This window comes from Solenopsis invicta, chromosome 6 (assembly GCF_016802725.1).
Source record: "Solenopsis invicta isolate M01_SB chromosome 6, UNIL_Sinv_3.0, whole genome shotgun sequence".
In the NCBI taxonomy this organism is placed as follows: domain Eukaryota; kingdom Metazoa; phylum Arthropoda; class Insecta; order Hymenoptera; family Formicidae; genus Solenopsis; species Solenopsis invicta.
The window spans coordinates 3,122,340-3,138,621 of record NC_052669.1 but is presented as its reverse complement, the minus strand read 5'-3'; the positions used below and the strand labels follow the sequence as shown (position 1 = coordinate 3,138,621).

The 16,282-nt window shown below is 31.2% G+C and overlaps 1 long non-coding RNA gene across 1 annotated transcript; it reads right to left on the bottom strand.

The window, feature by feature from the left end:
- Nucleotides 1-5,644: 5,644 nt before the first annotated feature.
- On the bottom strand, nt 5,645-16,253 carry LOC105193886. The gene is made up of 8 exons (XR_003268235.2): nt 15,852-16,253; nt 15,097-15,159; nt 14,841-15,029; nt 14,360-14,419; nt 13,962-14,093; nt 13,638-13,685; nt 7,380-7,644; nt 5,645-7,208 (listed from the first exon to the last, which is right to left on the bottom strand). It is a non-coding gene; the product is annotated as an uncharacterized LOC105193886 (long non-coding RNA).
- Nucleotides 16,254-16,282: the final 29 nt, after the last annotated feature.

Genomic DNA, 16,282 nt, shown 5'->3' with positions numbered 1-16,282 from the left:
TGACATTTTGACGTTTGTTGCAGCATACTTGTGAAGATCAAAAGATTGTAAAAAAAAGCAATATCGTGTCGAGAATAATGTTTGCGTTTACACACTACAACTGTTAATAAAAAAGATATCGCAGTACGCAATTAAATAAAATGCTTAAAAGTTTAAGCTTGACAATTGTAAAATGTTAGTAAAGAATTTATTTGAAATTCAGTTTGCGCAATAAAGGGTTCGATGTGTTTTTTATTGTAACGTACGATAGAAAAACGATGTATTTTATCGTTCGATTACGATTAATTCATATAGTGCATAGAATACACAAAAGATGAAATCTGTCTGTCATACTTTGCATCGCGTTATTTGATTCTTTCATTTGCCGGAAATTGTCTGTAAACGATGCATAGAAAATGCATATGGTAAAATTTAAATATTAACTTTTTTATGTATCTACATGCAATCTCTTTTGATCTGATCCCGTTCGAAATATTTCTTCCTTTGTTTGATAATTGTAATCGGAAAACAATCCCTAGAATTTGTTGTTTCCTACCGATTTAGAAAACACGAGAATTATAAAATCAATGCTCTCAAATATTAAAAAGCGAGAACGTATATTTAAATAAACTCAGTGAAGTTGTAAAAGAATACATTCATATTTTAACAACTACCAAGTATATTGACAATTTGCTCAGTAAAAAAAAATCGACATCGATTGGTCTCTATAAACTGTCATTTTGGAATAAAAAATATTCTGATCATTGCGTCTTTAAAAGATGAAAAGATGAAACTAGGGAATAACAGGAGAGAGAGAGAGCAATCTTTCGTATCGGATGTATTCTAATTGTTGTTTCGTACATAGCGTCTTGAAATGTCAATTAGGTATTTTATTTTACATGTCTTCTGTCAATTTGGAATATCGATACATACGATACACATAGCATCCGTAACATCAGAAAGTTTCTCAAACTTCAACGCGGCAATAAAATCGATAGTTGCCGCACATCGTTATCGTATACAGTAATTACGTAAACTGTCGTGTATTAATATGTCATCACGGCTGTCAGGGAAGCGGAAGGGAATGCAGATTGTGATTTGTACTGTATAGATATACATATATACATAAATATATTTATCGGTTTTACCAGTAAGATTATAAAATCGTATGTCCTAAGTAGTCATCGAGTGTTTGTTCTCGGTAGTCTTATGATTGTATAGCAGATACAGAAGACAAAGATCCGTCGCTATACCATACGCCGCCGTAGATAAATTGCGGTTTTGTGAAAGTTGCAACGATTTTTATCGATATGATCCAACGACGTGTAAATTTGATGGCAGTCGTTGATGCGCAGAATGTTCTATTATTATCGCATGATTGATTGAATTCGAAGTCAATTCTTCTTAACGAAAACTTTGATTTCTCTAAGACCCAATCACATTTATTTCAATTTTTCTTATATATTTTAACAGACAGATCTCAAATAAAATCTCTGATAATAAAAATTTTCTTGAGATAATCGAAATAAACTATAGTTATTATTTGCAATCCCGAATCTAATGTGCCTAAATTTTTAAATTTTTGATTTTAAATATATGTGTGTGTGTGTGTGTGTGTGTGTGTGTGTGTGTGTGTGTGTGTGTGTGTGTGTAATATATCAAATCGCTACAAGTTTTCGCTAAGAAACAAGTGACTTCAATTTCGCCAAAGAATCCGCCATCGCCAGAATCATCGGCGAGACATAATAACACAGTTATAAAAAAATAAACTTCTTTCGGGATCTGAATACACAAAATGTATTTTTCGATGGATTTTTAGTTGCTGAAAATAAATCCGGCGACCAAAGTTGGCTATCACGTCATCAATTTAAGAAAAATGGCATCAAAGAGGTAAAGAACGATGATTTTTAGGATTTTTAGGATGTTTTTAGTGTCGGCACTAAATTTTTTTTCCAAATTTTATTAATATCACGCGAAAATATCAACTTTTAGCTTTAATATGCAATTTGACCCATTTCGATTTTATTCGTTGTTTTTAAAATACAGGGACTAAAATAAGGGACACTAATCGCGTGCGTTATTAACATCACCTTCAATTGAACATTATTTTCTCGCAATAAGTGCGAATAATTATTTCTAAAAATATTTTTTACTGCTAAACACAAATCTATTAACTAAATTTGACTATCATATTACAATTAACCAGTTTACTAGCAATGAGCTGAGTGAGAAAAAGTACCACAACTCTTAATAATTCATATATGAGTACCAAGTAATGTAATAGTTTTTAGTTAACGAACTTTTATGTGCTTAGCAGTAAAAAATTCACAAATGACTGTTCAAACTCGTTGCAAGAAAATCATGCTACATATGATATTAATAACGAGTGCACGCGACCAGTGTCCCTTATTTTAATTGTATTTTGAAAACAAAGAATCAAATTAAAATAAAATAAAATGTTAAAGCTAAGAGTTAATACTTTTGCATGGCATTAACAAAATTGGAAAAAATTTGATGCTGTACTATTCTTGTCCTGCATATCCTAGAAATTGTCGTTTTTTTACTTCTTTGATTTTTCTCAAAATTTTAACGTGATAGCTTCGACCGCCGCCGGATTCGTTTTTAGCGATCAAAAATTAATCGGAAAATACTTCATTTATTCAGGTCCCAAAAAGTATTGAACTGTGTAATTAACGTAAATAATTTACGTAAAGTATTGCGCCGATAATCGTCAGTTTATTTTTCCATCGTTCCCTAATGACGCGCGTGCGGCGGCCTTCGTATTTCGTTATCATTTAACTTCATCATTAAATAATAAAGTTAATCAGTGTTCGCGCGCCATGTTCGCGCGCGCACCGGGAGCGTGTCGTGTTGATTGTTGTAAATCGTATCGTGATGCCGAGCCTGGATATTTACCCTGCCGACGGTTTATACGCAGGAACTTCCGTATAAGCTTCGGATACACAACGGTGCCTCGAATGCAAACTTCATACGAAATGCTAACATACGTTCGGGCGCCGTGTCATCGCACGCACGCACGAACACGCGTACATACACACGCACGCCTCTATCCCTTGCGTTGTTCAAACGTGCGTCAGTTGCATTTTTTTTTCAAGTGAGTAGCGAGAGCTCTCCCCATGCACATGCTTGAAGTGTGATTATTGTCGTTAACCCTTAAGTAAGGACTTATGTACAATGAGATAGACCACTTGTCTCACGAATAACTTTATCGAATTATAGCATACACTTTCCAACTTCTTATTATTCCCTTTAATAATAATAACATATTCTTTAATTATTTTTTATTGTATTATATTGTATTAATATAATATTTTTTGCTAACATTTTGTAAAATATTTTTATTAATTTTTAGAAAGTATTGCAAAAATGCAAATCCAGCTTTAAAATTTGAGTTCTCTCTCCTTTCAAAACTTGATATTTTAATTTGAAATTTTCATAGAATGTTATGTGGCACAGTTTGAGATTCTCAAGCGTGGCACTAATTAGTACATTAATTAGAAGGCTTTACAGTAGCAAATATTTAAACAACTTTTATTATTTTGTCCATACTTAATTATATAACTTTTGGAGAAAACAAATAAAGAGCGATTCCATAACGTTTCCGAAAAAGTTATAGTGAATTGAAGCTTTGCGACAAAAAAGTAAAATTTTACTCTTTCTAAATGGATATTCTAGACTCGCTTTTTAAGCCTTGACAGAAGAATATAGTTCTTTAAATTCAGCTTATTAAGTTTTTTGTTGAAACAGTTTATCATTTCTGAGTTTTAATTATATACAATATTAAATAAAATAATGTTATGAAAAAGATTCACTATTTGCAAAATGTATACGTATAATTTATATATTGTATGTCATATAAAATATAATAATTAATTAATAATAAAATAAATTGCATTTCTTTAATGCAATATTATGATCCACACTTAAGGGTTAACAATGAAAAAGCTATAATTATTATTGGCTTACCAATGTACTTACATGTGAGAGCATTTTTTGATTAATTTACGAGCTTTTTAAAAAAATAATAGCAGATGTTGATAGTAAAAATGTTAGATAATACTATTAATTATTTGTCATTATTATTCGGTTTGAATATATTTTTATTATGGTTGGATAATCAAAAAAGTTAGAAAAGATTAAGAATATAATTTCTAGATACGTTCAAAGAGATAAAAATTGTAATATAATAATTTTTCAATTATTGCATTATTCCTTCGATACAAATTTATGACACAAAATACATAAATAAATTAAAATTATTCGCACATGTGTGTTTTGCATAGAATAATGCTGATCAATAATAGATATTAGAACGAGATATTTGGACTTTTAATTAACGTAATAATTATGCTCAAAATAAAATATCAATTTTTGAAAGGTTGTTATAAATTTAAAACGTCGATATATAAGCTGGACAGTTTTTTAATTGATTATTGAGATGCGTTAAATAATGATCAAATACTTTTTATTGCGGCCATCGTATATCATGATCGAAGATTGATGCTGTTATAGATACGTGGTATAGTCTAATGTGATATTCATAGTATTATAAAAAAGCTACGTCTGTCTTTCTTTCTTTCCTTTTCTCTTTTTTTCTTTCGCCACGCGCGTGTATTTCGCAACACGATACGAGAATGCACGCGACACAAGACGTTTCACAGTGTACCTTAAGCAGGTGTATAATATTACTTAAAGAATGAAGTAAATATTGTAGTCGACTGAGAAGAAGCGCATTTGCATTATGAGAACTTAATAAAGAGATATGTTGAAGAATGTCTTTTGTCTTTCTTTTTTATAATTGATTGATTTATTTTCAGAGGATACTTACGTATTTTTTAATTTATAGAGATACAAATCGTACTAATGAATAAGAACTTAATGAATAAGAACTCTTGATACATCAAATTCCATGAATGGAATGCTAACATAAGCCATGATTCTTACTTTTACCCGTCCATAATAAAAAAACGTAAAAAATAAAGTTATTAAAAATTATATGAAAATTTTAATCTCATTTGCCTTAAAACAATCCTTTATAATATGCTGAACTTTATTTAAGTTAGTATAAATTGATAATAATTTATTCTGTAAATAAAATATCTGAAGAAACTTTTACTTAATGTTTAAAAATGTCAAATTTTTTTTTTGTTTTTATAAGAAATTGCATAAAAAACATAATATTCTTATTTGGGTGTACGGTTATTTATACTTTTATAGTATGGATATCTTGTAGGAATTTTCACCATCCCTTCAACGTCTCAACTGCCGTGTATCGATATATCGACATGATATTTTATGCGTTCACTGTAGAGCATATTGATATATATGACTGCACATTAAAGAGTTCTAAAAGTACTTTTAAAAATTTCTAGTTGTTCTAAAAGTACTTTTAAAAATTTCTAGTTGTACTAAAGATGATATTTCAACTTAACATAAAAAAATTGAATTACAGATATTAATACGTATTATGTACACGTATATATAATGTTTTGTAACTGATGATAGGAAAGTGGTAATTTTATGTAAAAAAATCAAAAATGTAGTTTGCGAAATAATAGAATTTGAAAATTGGCATTTTGACATGAATTATCTTATAAGCTATTCATTTTTAATAATAATACCTTAATACTTTTATAAGAATAATAAAGAGATAAATCAACTATAAAAAAACACATAATTGCTTTGAAAAACGTAAATATATATATTTTATGTTATTGTATATTTTTTTTAAAGCAACTATGTGTTTTCGTTGCACCAATTGATTCATCTTATTATTTTATAGCCTTTTTTTTACTGTACTATTAGTTACGGAATATACGACATTATATTTAATTTTATTATTTTTACTGTTTTGGCGCATATTAGTTTTAACGAGTATTTTCTAAGAGTCTCAAGCAAACAAAAATTATGTTATTTTTGACTATTACAAACTAAATATTATTGTTATTTACTGATTTCTATGTAACTTTAAAATTGATATAATTTAAATAAAAGAACGCTATCAAATTCAATATTTTCAATTTTTTAACTTTATCGATCCTATTTTCAGTGATTTAGTTACATTTAGGGTAGAAAAATTTTATAAGAAACAAAAAATTTATACTAGCAAAAAGTAAAATATAAAAAATTTTAAAAATATAAAAATAACATAAATAAATAAATAAATATAATATATGTCAATAATATACATATATAATCATAATGGTAGTCCCAACGTTTTACCAAAGGAGATAACTTACCAACTTCAGCTGTAAGACCTGCATGTGCATGCATGTGCTTTTATACATGTATTATAGTTGCAGTCGATAAGTTATCTTTTATGGTAAAATGTTGGGACAACTATTATCATTTACTACATAGGGTTTCTTCATGTCCTATTATTAATACACGTTTCAAAAATATCGACAATTGATATGTTAGCACTATGTAACGCTATTAATACAATTATTGACATTACAATTACGTATTCATGTCAATAACTCTTATACAAAGTTAAACATATAAAACAGCAATTACATCATGTAATTTTATACATAGGAATTGATTGACTCCAAAAATAAGAACTCCAATGACATTTAAATGCTCGGCAAGTAAATCAGTTTAACGGCATAGATCAAACATTCTCTTTCAAAGAAAAGCCGGAATCTTTCAGAGTCGATATTTAATACAAATTTTTGACACCGGTTTTTTTACAATACTATTTTGGTATTGTAAAATGGTATTGTAAAACAATCGGTGTCAAAAATTTGTATTCTTCCGATGTCGAACTAGGAACTAAATAATGTTGTATAAGAATATCAGATGTATCACATTGTAGTGAAATAGCTATTTATGTTGAAACGACAATATTGATGTCAGCCGTAAGCTGTTAGAGAATTGTATTAAGAAGTTCGACGAATAAATGTTGGAAAATCGTAATATTATTACATTCATTCACGGGAAGAAAAATCCTCAGGTTACCACGTCCAATAATTTCGTTAAATTATATTAACGCCTACAAAAGATTAAATCAAATAGCGGCGCGTAGAATTTCTTGGCACGGTTCAAACACGATCGATGGGAGGAACGCGGATGAGAATTATACAATTTTCAACATCATCCATCAAGTATTCCTTGATTCCCCCTAAAACATCAATATTATAATTGTTTTGACTCACCGACCTGATGCGCAACGAGCGGAGTTAATCGGCCACGAAGCTGCGATGATACTGTAACATACAAATACATAAGAGACAATTAAAACTATGCTCAAAATAATCAACATTTCAAAATAAAATTTTATATAAATTCTTTTATGAGTTTTTTTTTAATTTATAAAGATAAAATTGAATAAGAGAGAGAAAGATTATAAATTTTATATAAATAAAAGTTATATTTACCCCAAAGTTGCTCCGCTGGGACCCGATGCCTCTCCCAGACCTCCTCCTCCTCTCAGATCCAGGTTGTCGAGCCTCCTCGTCTCGTTGCACTCGCGGAACACTCGCGTTAAATACACTAAAATTGCGCCCGTGGACTAATTAAATTCTATTACTTTAAACGGCACTCCCGAAACAAACGCGTGATGCAACGAACCGATTGTGATTCGTTTATTTAAATCATCGTCGAGTATGCGTCAGCTTTATACACATGGGAGGAATAAGTTTGCTGAAGCAAATAAAAAATTAATTGAGGCATGTATTTGAAAATAGATTTAAGCCCGACCAAATCAATTCATTTGGCTGTATGTCAAAACCAAATAATTTGAGTAATGACGAATCGATTACGATTGAATTAAACAAATAAAAAATTTTTTATATGTTTTTTTTATCGACGAGTTGTGTGTATTCTAAAAAAAGAAAGTTACAAAAAATCATGTCCAATAATATAATTAGAACGTTAAATATAATTTTTAAAGGCGATTACATGTTTCCTCAGGATTTTACGTTAGTCAATACAGAGGCCTGCTCTCTTTAGTTCTACATATCTACTTGAACTTGTATATCTGAAAATGTAACTAGGACAGTTTATTCATATTTGTAACAAAAATATGATACATTGAAAATATAAATAAATAAAAAGTACTCAAAAAATTCTATATTTTTGCTTACAATAAGAAAATAATTGAAAAATGATTATATTTAGAAAAAATTGGAAGATTAAATGTTTCTAGTAAAACCAGAAGCAAAATTTTTGATAATTATAATAGAATTTTGGTTAAAATAATCTGACCGTATGATAGATTTAACTTGTATAATTTGGTAATTCCTACAAAATTTCTGATTCGTTTGTTCATGAATAGAAGTATTGGTTGAATTAAACAGATTTTTAAATGAAGCAACACGATCTTTTTTCTTTTGCCTAAAAAAATTTATAGTAACAATTATTTAGGCAAATAATATTACTAAAATCTATGGGGAACGCATTGTAGTGTTCCCTTATAAGTTAAAAGTTCTGCAATTTGGGAGAATTTCTACTGTCAGATAAGTATACTAAGGCATCGTGATAATTTAATATTCATAATTTGTATAAATGCAATTATTAATGACTGCTGTATATATTACCTCACATTACATTTTATTTTTTATGGTGTAACAATTGTAAAAATAATATATTAGTCTACAGTATTTAATTAAGTATAGGACCAAAAATGAAAACTGAAGTATTTTTAAACAGCAATTCGAGTCTCGCTACAAATTGTTTAATATACAGATTTTAAATAAACATATTTCAATATAATCCCGATCTTTTCTAATAATCCCTAAACTCATCTCAAACTAAGTATTAGAGATTAAAGATTACGGAGTAAAAATAAATGACAGAATTTAGCTTTGAAAAAATCACTTTATATTTTTATAATCTTCTTCGTGACGCGTGCAAGAGACATTGCTACTTACGCGATTAACAAATTAACAAATTAGCAATTCGGACTCGAAGAATACGGGATCGACAGTGAGCTCGTTGTGAATGCGTTCTGCCTTTTGTATCACGTTTAACGCACGTCTAACGTCGACTAAGCTTTTTTAACCACGATTCATACGACACTTGTATCTTACAAGCCATAGTCGCAGGCAGCAAGTCACTTAAAGGAAACGCACTTTCTGGGGTGCTTTTGTCAACCCGTGACATGCTCACAAATCGTGGTTGATCCAGCTGATCGGCCGGTTAAACGCTAAGTATAATGAGACATGATCTCACTGAACCGATAACGTGACGAGAAGTTAGAGTGCACATTGCATCGATCTCCTAAACCGAATCGTACCCCATAATTTCAGATGTGTTCAACCTAACGCGTAAATTAGTTTTTGAACGAATCATAATGTCTAGTGCATTTATCACAAAAACTTGAAGTAGACAGAAAAATTACACATGAAGATAAAAAAAAATTCTGCATTAACAAAATCATTTTGTAGCGTTGCAAGTATCTCTTTATGGCACTTGTAAGAGACATTACTTATTGCGCGATTAACGAAATAACGAATTAGCAATTCGGACGCGAAGGATACGGGATCGATAGTGAGCTCGTTGCGAATGCGTTCTGCCTTTTGTATCACGTTTAACGCACGTCTAACGTCGACTAAGTTTTCTTAACCACGATTCATACGACACTTGTATCTTACAAGCCATAGTCCCAGGCAGCAAGTCACTTAAAGGAGACGCACTTTCTGGGGTGCTTTTGTCAACCCGCGACATGCTCACAAATCGTGGTTGATCCAGCTGATCGGCCGGTTAGACGCTAAGTCCAATGAGACTTAGTCTCATTAAACCGATAACGTGACGAGAAGTCAGAGTGCACATTGCATCGATCTCCTAAACCGAATCGTACCCCATAATTTCAGATGTGTTCAACCTAACGAGTAAATTAGTTTTTGAACGAATCACAATGTCTAATGCATTTATCACAAAAACTTGAAGTAGACAGAAAAATTACACATGAAGATAAAAAAAAATTCTGCATTAATAAAATCATTTTGTAGCGTTGCAAGTATCTCTTTATGGCACTTGTAAAAGACATTACTTATTGCGCGATTAACGAAATAACGAATTAGCAATTCGGACGCGAAGGGATCGATAGTGAGCTTGTTGCGAATGCGTTCTGCCTTTTGTATCACGTTTAACGCACGTCTAACGTCGACTAAGTTTTCTTAACCACGATTCATACGACACTTGTATCTTACAAGCCATAGTCGCAGGCAGCAAGTCACTTAAAGGAGACGCACTTTCTGGGGTGCTTTTGTCAACCCGCGACATGCTCACAAATCGTGGTTGATCCAGCTGATCGGCCGGTTAGACGCTAAGTCCAATGAGACTTAGTCTCATTAAACCGATAACGTGACGAGAAGTCAGAGTGCACATTGCATCGATCTCCTAAACCGAATCGTACCCCATAATTTCAGATGTGTTCAACCTAACGAGTAAATTAGTTTTTGAACGAATCACAATGTCTAGTGCATTTATCACAAAAACTTGAAGTAGACAGAAAAATTACACATGAAGATAAAAAAAAATTCTGCATTAATAAAATCATTTTGTAGCGTTGCAAGTATCTCTTTATGGCACTTGTAAAAGACATTACTTATTGCGCGATTAACGAAATAACGAATTAGCAATTCGGACGCGAAGGGATCGATAGTGAGCTTGTTGCGAATGCGTTCTGCCTTTTGTATCACGTTTAACGCACGTCTAACGTCGACTAAGTTTTCTTAACCACGATTCATACGACACTTGTATCTTACAAGCCATAGTCGCAGGCAGCAAGTCACTTAAAGGAGACGCACTTTCTGGGGTGCTTTTGTCAACCCGCGACATGCTCACAAATCGTGGTTGATCCAGCTGATCGGCCGGTTAAACGCTAAGTCCAATAAGACTTGGTCTCATTAAACCGATAACGTGACGAGAAGTCAGAGTGCACATTGCATCGATCTCCGATACTGAATAGTACCTCATAATTTTAGAAGTGTTCAATCTAACGCGTAAATTAGTTTTTGAACGAATCACAATGTCTAGTGCATTTATCACAAAAATTTGAAGTAGACAGAAAAATTACACATGAAGATAAAAAAAAATTCTGCATTAATAAAATCATTTTGTAGCGTTGCAAGCATCTCTTTATGGCACTTGTAAGAGACATTACTTATTGCGCTATTAACGAAATAACGAATTAGCAATTCGGACGCGAAGGGATCGATAGTAAGCTTGTTGCGAATGCGTTCTGCCTTTTGTATCACGTTTAACGCACGTCTAACGTCGACTAAGTTTTCTTAACCACGATTCATACGACACTTGTATCTTACAAGCCATAGTCGCAGGCAGCAAGTCACTTAAAGGAGACGCACTTTCTGGGGTGCTTTTGTCAACCCGCGACATGCTCACAAATCGTGGTTGATCCAGCTGATCGGCCGGTTAGACGCTAAGTCCAATGAGACTTGGTCTCATTAAACCGATAACGTGACAAAAAGACAGAGTGCACATTGCAACGGTTTCCGATACCAAATCGTATCCCGTAATTGCAGATTAATCAAACGCAAATATTATTTTTTGAACGTAGCGTAATGTCTGGTGCACTGACCACGCTTAAAAAAGTAATTCCTAAATTTTAATATATGTTTGTTTATTCAAATAGTTCTAAAAAACTACTTATTTACAGTACATAAATATTTACTCTAGTAGAAAAAGTAAAACTTAATTTAAATTAGTGGTTTTCCTACTAAATAAATTTATAATATTTATATTTAGTAAATATTTTATTACTACTTTAGTACTATTTAAATAAATATTTCTTAAAATTTGATAATTTTTCCCTCAGTACACATAAAGCTAAAGAAATATGAATTATACATCGAAAATAAAAACAATTTAGCATTAAAAAAAGCATTTTGTTTAAATATTTGATTAAATCAACCAATACGTTTGTTCGAAATTGGATAAATCAGAAATATTAAAGAAATTATCAGATTATAATAAAGCCTATCAAACTTTCTGATTATAAGATATCGAATTCTATTATAAAAATCAAAAGTTCTGCTAGTTTTACTATAACGCACTTATACAGGAAAAAATTAGTGTCAAATCAATAATTTATTATTTTATATATGTGTAAGTAAAAATATAAAATCTTTATGGAAAAATTTATAATCTTAAACAAAGATAATTTGCTTACATAAAGAATTTTTTTTATAAAAGAGAATAATGTTTGTTTAAGATTATAAATTTTTCCATGAAAATTTTATATTCTTGTTTACACTAAAAAAAAAAATGATTTAATTATATTAAAATTTGTATGACTGAGAGTTTCTGGTGAACCCAGAAGCAGAAATTTTGCTTTTATTTTGTTCTTTTTAATTATGGGATTATTTTTAAATATTAGACTTTTATCTAGTGTCTGTATCAAATTAATACAATTTATTGCTTTGTTTATTAAAGTATAAACAAATATTTTATTGTCTATATTTGAGTCTATTATAGTCCTTTATAAAAACTAAATACTAGTTGTACAGTTTTGTTTGGATTCTAATGTGTCTTAATAAGAAACATGAATAACCTGTCTGGTTAGAATTTATATTTTGCATAGCATAAATTTTTTATGGACAATTTATGTATTCATTAACATGAGTTCTAAATGAAACAGACAAGCAAATTTTTAGTATTATAATTATTTAAAATAAGCATAAGAAATTGTTCTTTTGCGTTAATTTTTTTATCTATGTTTCTTCGAAATATTTATGCTGTATATACTAAAGTTTTAAATTTTTTTAAATTCAACATTGTTCAATTCATCATTAGTCATTTTGGTATAGACATAATTTTTATTCATTAAATTATTATTATGTATGAAATGCAAGAAAAGTTCTGATTTTGTATTATGTTCTGTAGTAATTATTATTCACAGAATTATTTCTATGTCACATAATTTTAATTTATGGAATTATTTTATGTCGCTACATAATTTTTATTTATCCAATTAAAATTATGTCACTACATAACAATAATTCAGATTTATCATTATGTATCACCATAATTTTAATTAATAGAATTATTATTACTATGTTATGACCTACTTTTAATAAATAGAATTATTATTATGTAATAACATATTTTTAATTTATCTAATTAAAGTTATGTCGTAACAAAATTATTTTTATGACCACAATAAAAATTACAAATTCTTATTATGTCTGGACATAATAATAATTCTATAAGTTAAAATAGACGCGACTATAATAAAAATACAGAATTATTTTTTTGTCGATTTTAATTCATGAAATTATTATTACGTTGCAATATAATTTTAAATTGTCAAATTATTACTATGTTGCGGCATAATAAAAAGGAATTAAAATTATGTCAAGACATAATAATAAATCGTCAAATTAAAATTGTGTCGCGACGTAATAATAAATCTACGAATTAAAATTATAATAATATATCGACGATAAAACGAATTCCGTATTTTTATTATATTGCGTTCATAATTGTAATTCGTGGAATTACTTTTTTGTTCAGACATAATTTTATTTATTTAAACACATAATTTTTTTAGACAATTTTTTAAAACGTTTTTATTAGAGAACATTTCTATTATATTATTAAGCTGTAAAATAGCTTGCTATTTTTCATAATTTTGTTACCTCATTTAGAATTTAATTTTTTTTATCACTCACCGATTGATGCGCAACAGTGGAGTTATCAGATACGTCGCTACGATGAATCTGTTACATATAAATATAAGATTTTTATTAAAGTAGCATTCAAATTAATCAACGATTTAAAAGAGAATTCTTAGACGCATAGAATTTTTTAATTGTTTTCTTAATTAAAATATTATAATTATTCTTTTCAAAAAAAATTACGTCATAAAAATAAATTTGTAAAGCTTTACATTAAAATATTTTTTCCTTTAATTAGTATTTTAAAAAATTGGAACAACATAACTAAAGAAACGGAAACAAACAATTAATTTTACGCATGTAAGCATTAATGCTTACCGCAAAGTTGCTCCACCGAAGCCCGATACCTCTCTTAAATCTGATTTATTTCCAAGTTGTCAGATTTTCTTTTCAGATTATATTCCGACGATGTGCAATAATAGAATTGTAGTACATACGAAACTATACGATCTGTAACATAAAAAAAGTATTTAAATACAAAACATTATTTGAGAATAATATTGAAAATAAATACATGGAAAAATTATTTTTGCAAGCAATACCGTTTTTTATTTATAATTTCAACGAATATATAATAAAAGAGTAAAGGTTTAACGAAAATAAATTACTAAAATACAATCGCGCGCTGTGTCACAAACGAATATTAAGTCTATGTTTTGTGTGATAATTAGATGTCGTTTAAAAATAAATGCATGGCTAATGTAAATTTTGCTTACTAATTGGATGAATGTAACGCCATTTGTTCCGGAGTTGGTCCTTTCTGTGTACGCCGCGTTCTGCAAATAAAAAGTAAATTGAATTAAGAAGACGAAACGGTTTCATTTCCCGCGTGGACAACTTCATAGCGACGCTGTAATTGTGACGTAATGAGACTACACATCCCGCTCTCAACTTCACATTCATGCACTAGTCCGTGTCTTAAGCAACAAATATATGTTGCTTTTTATGACGATTATTATTTCGTATTACGTTAGAAGCATATTAATATTATAAACTCGACTTCCGCGCACGTTACTTGTAATCCAATAATTATATATATCGTCGTTGTCAATATAGATAGCGTAATATACCTTCGACCAAGTAATTATCGTGAAATACTCGTTTGTATGAATCACCGGTATGAGTACAGAATTTGTATTACGCGATGGTTAAACTGATAATAATGACGCGATCGAGATTGCGATTGATTTCGCTTACCTGTTAAACAAGTCGCAACGCCGCTTGCTCTGGTTTCGATCCGTCCTGCGTCCGCCGCGTTTTGCAATCAAACACGTAAATGGGGATCAAGATGGCGAAGCGGCTTCCTTCCCTTCCGCGCGATCAACTTTACGCGTCAAAATCGACGCCGCGCTCGCGCCGCCGCCGCACTGCACACGAGCATCGAATCTACATTACGTGATGATTGTATTGGCAGTAAATATATTAATGCAAGGTTGATATAAGTCTCGCTCACCTGTTAAACGAGCAGCGACGACACCTCCGTTCTGGAGCCGGTCCGTCCCGCGATCGCTGCGTTCTGCAAATGAAACGTGAATGTAACTGAGAAGACGGCGAGAAGTGGCCTCGTCTCTCGCGCGGTCAACTTCACGCGACAAGATCGACGCCGCATTCGTGCCACCTGCTTGCCGTGGCGACACTACGTATCAACGTATTCCGTTGTTAATTTCTTGTTCATGCATTTTCAGCATCATTGTCAAGTTAACGAAATACGCTATCTTTTATGATGATTGTTTTCGTATTCGCTAGAGTAAGCGTGTTAATTTTATAAAAAGATATTCGCGCGCGATAATTGTAACCACACGATAATATGCTCGTCGTTTTGTCAATTATTCGCGCGATATATTTCTTCGACATTAATTATTGCGAATGCTCATTTTTATTGATTGGATTATCGATATATAAGTCTCAAATCTCTATTATGCGGCAATTAATTCGGCGGTAAATATTATTACGAAATATAGATTTCGCTTATCTATTTAGTCGGTTTGCGACGCCACTCGTTCTCGCGATCCGCATCGCGTCTCCCGTGTTCTCTACACAGACGAAAATGCAAAGATGGTGAGCCGGCTTCGTTTCCGCACGCGCGGTTAACTTTAGGCCTCAAGATCGACGCTGCGCTTACACCGCGGCCGCGCAAGCGAGCATCGAATCTACATTACGCGATGATTGAATATGCAGTAAAATATTAATGCGACAAGTCTTGTTTACCCATTAAACGAGCAGCGTTGACGCATCCGTTCTAGAGCCGGTCCGCCTCGCGTCCCCCATGTTCTGTAAAAGAAACGTGAATATAGTTTAGGATGGCGCGAGAAGCGATTTCGTCTCTCTCGCGGTTAACTTCACGCGCCAAGGTCGACACAACATGCATTTTTCGCATTACGATGCTAATTATTATTATTTTATGTTCAAAACGTGTCTCAAATCTTATAATTACTTTTAAAATAAAAATAAAAAGTATAAGTAAATTAAAATCTGAGTTAAATTGAACCTCTCCACATGACGATCAACAGTAAGGTTGCACCTAAAATCAAAGCGTGTCCGCTGTTTGGTTCTCTTATCCGGTTCCTCTCTGAATGAAGGGGAGGGGGAGATAGTACTGGTAGTGGGGTCTGGGGGCTTTGCTCCATGAAATTGCACCT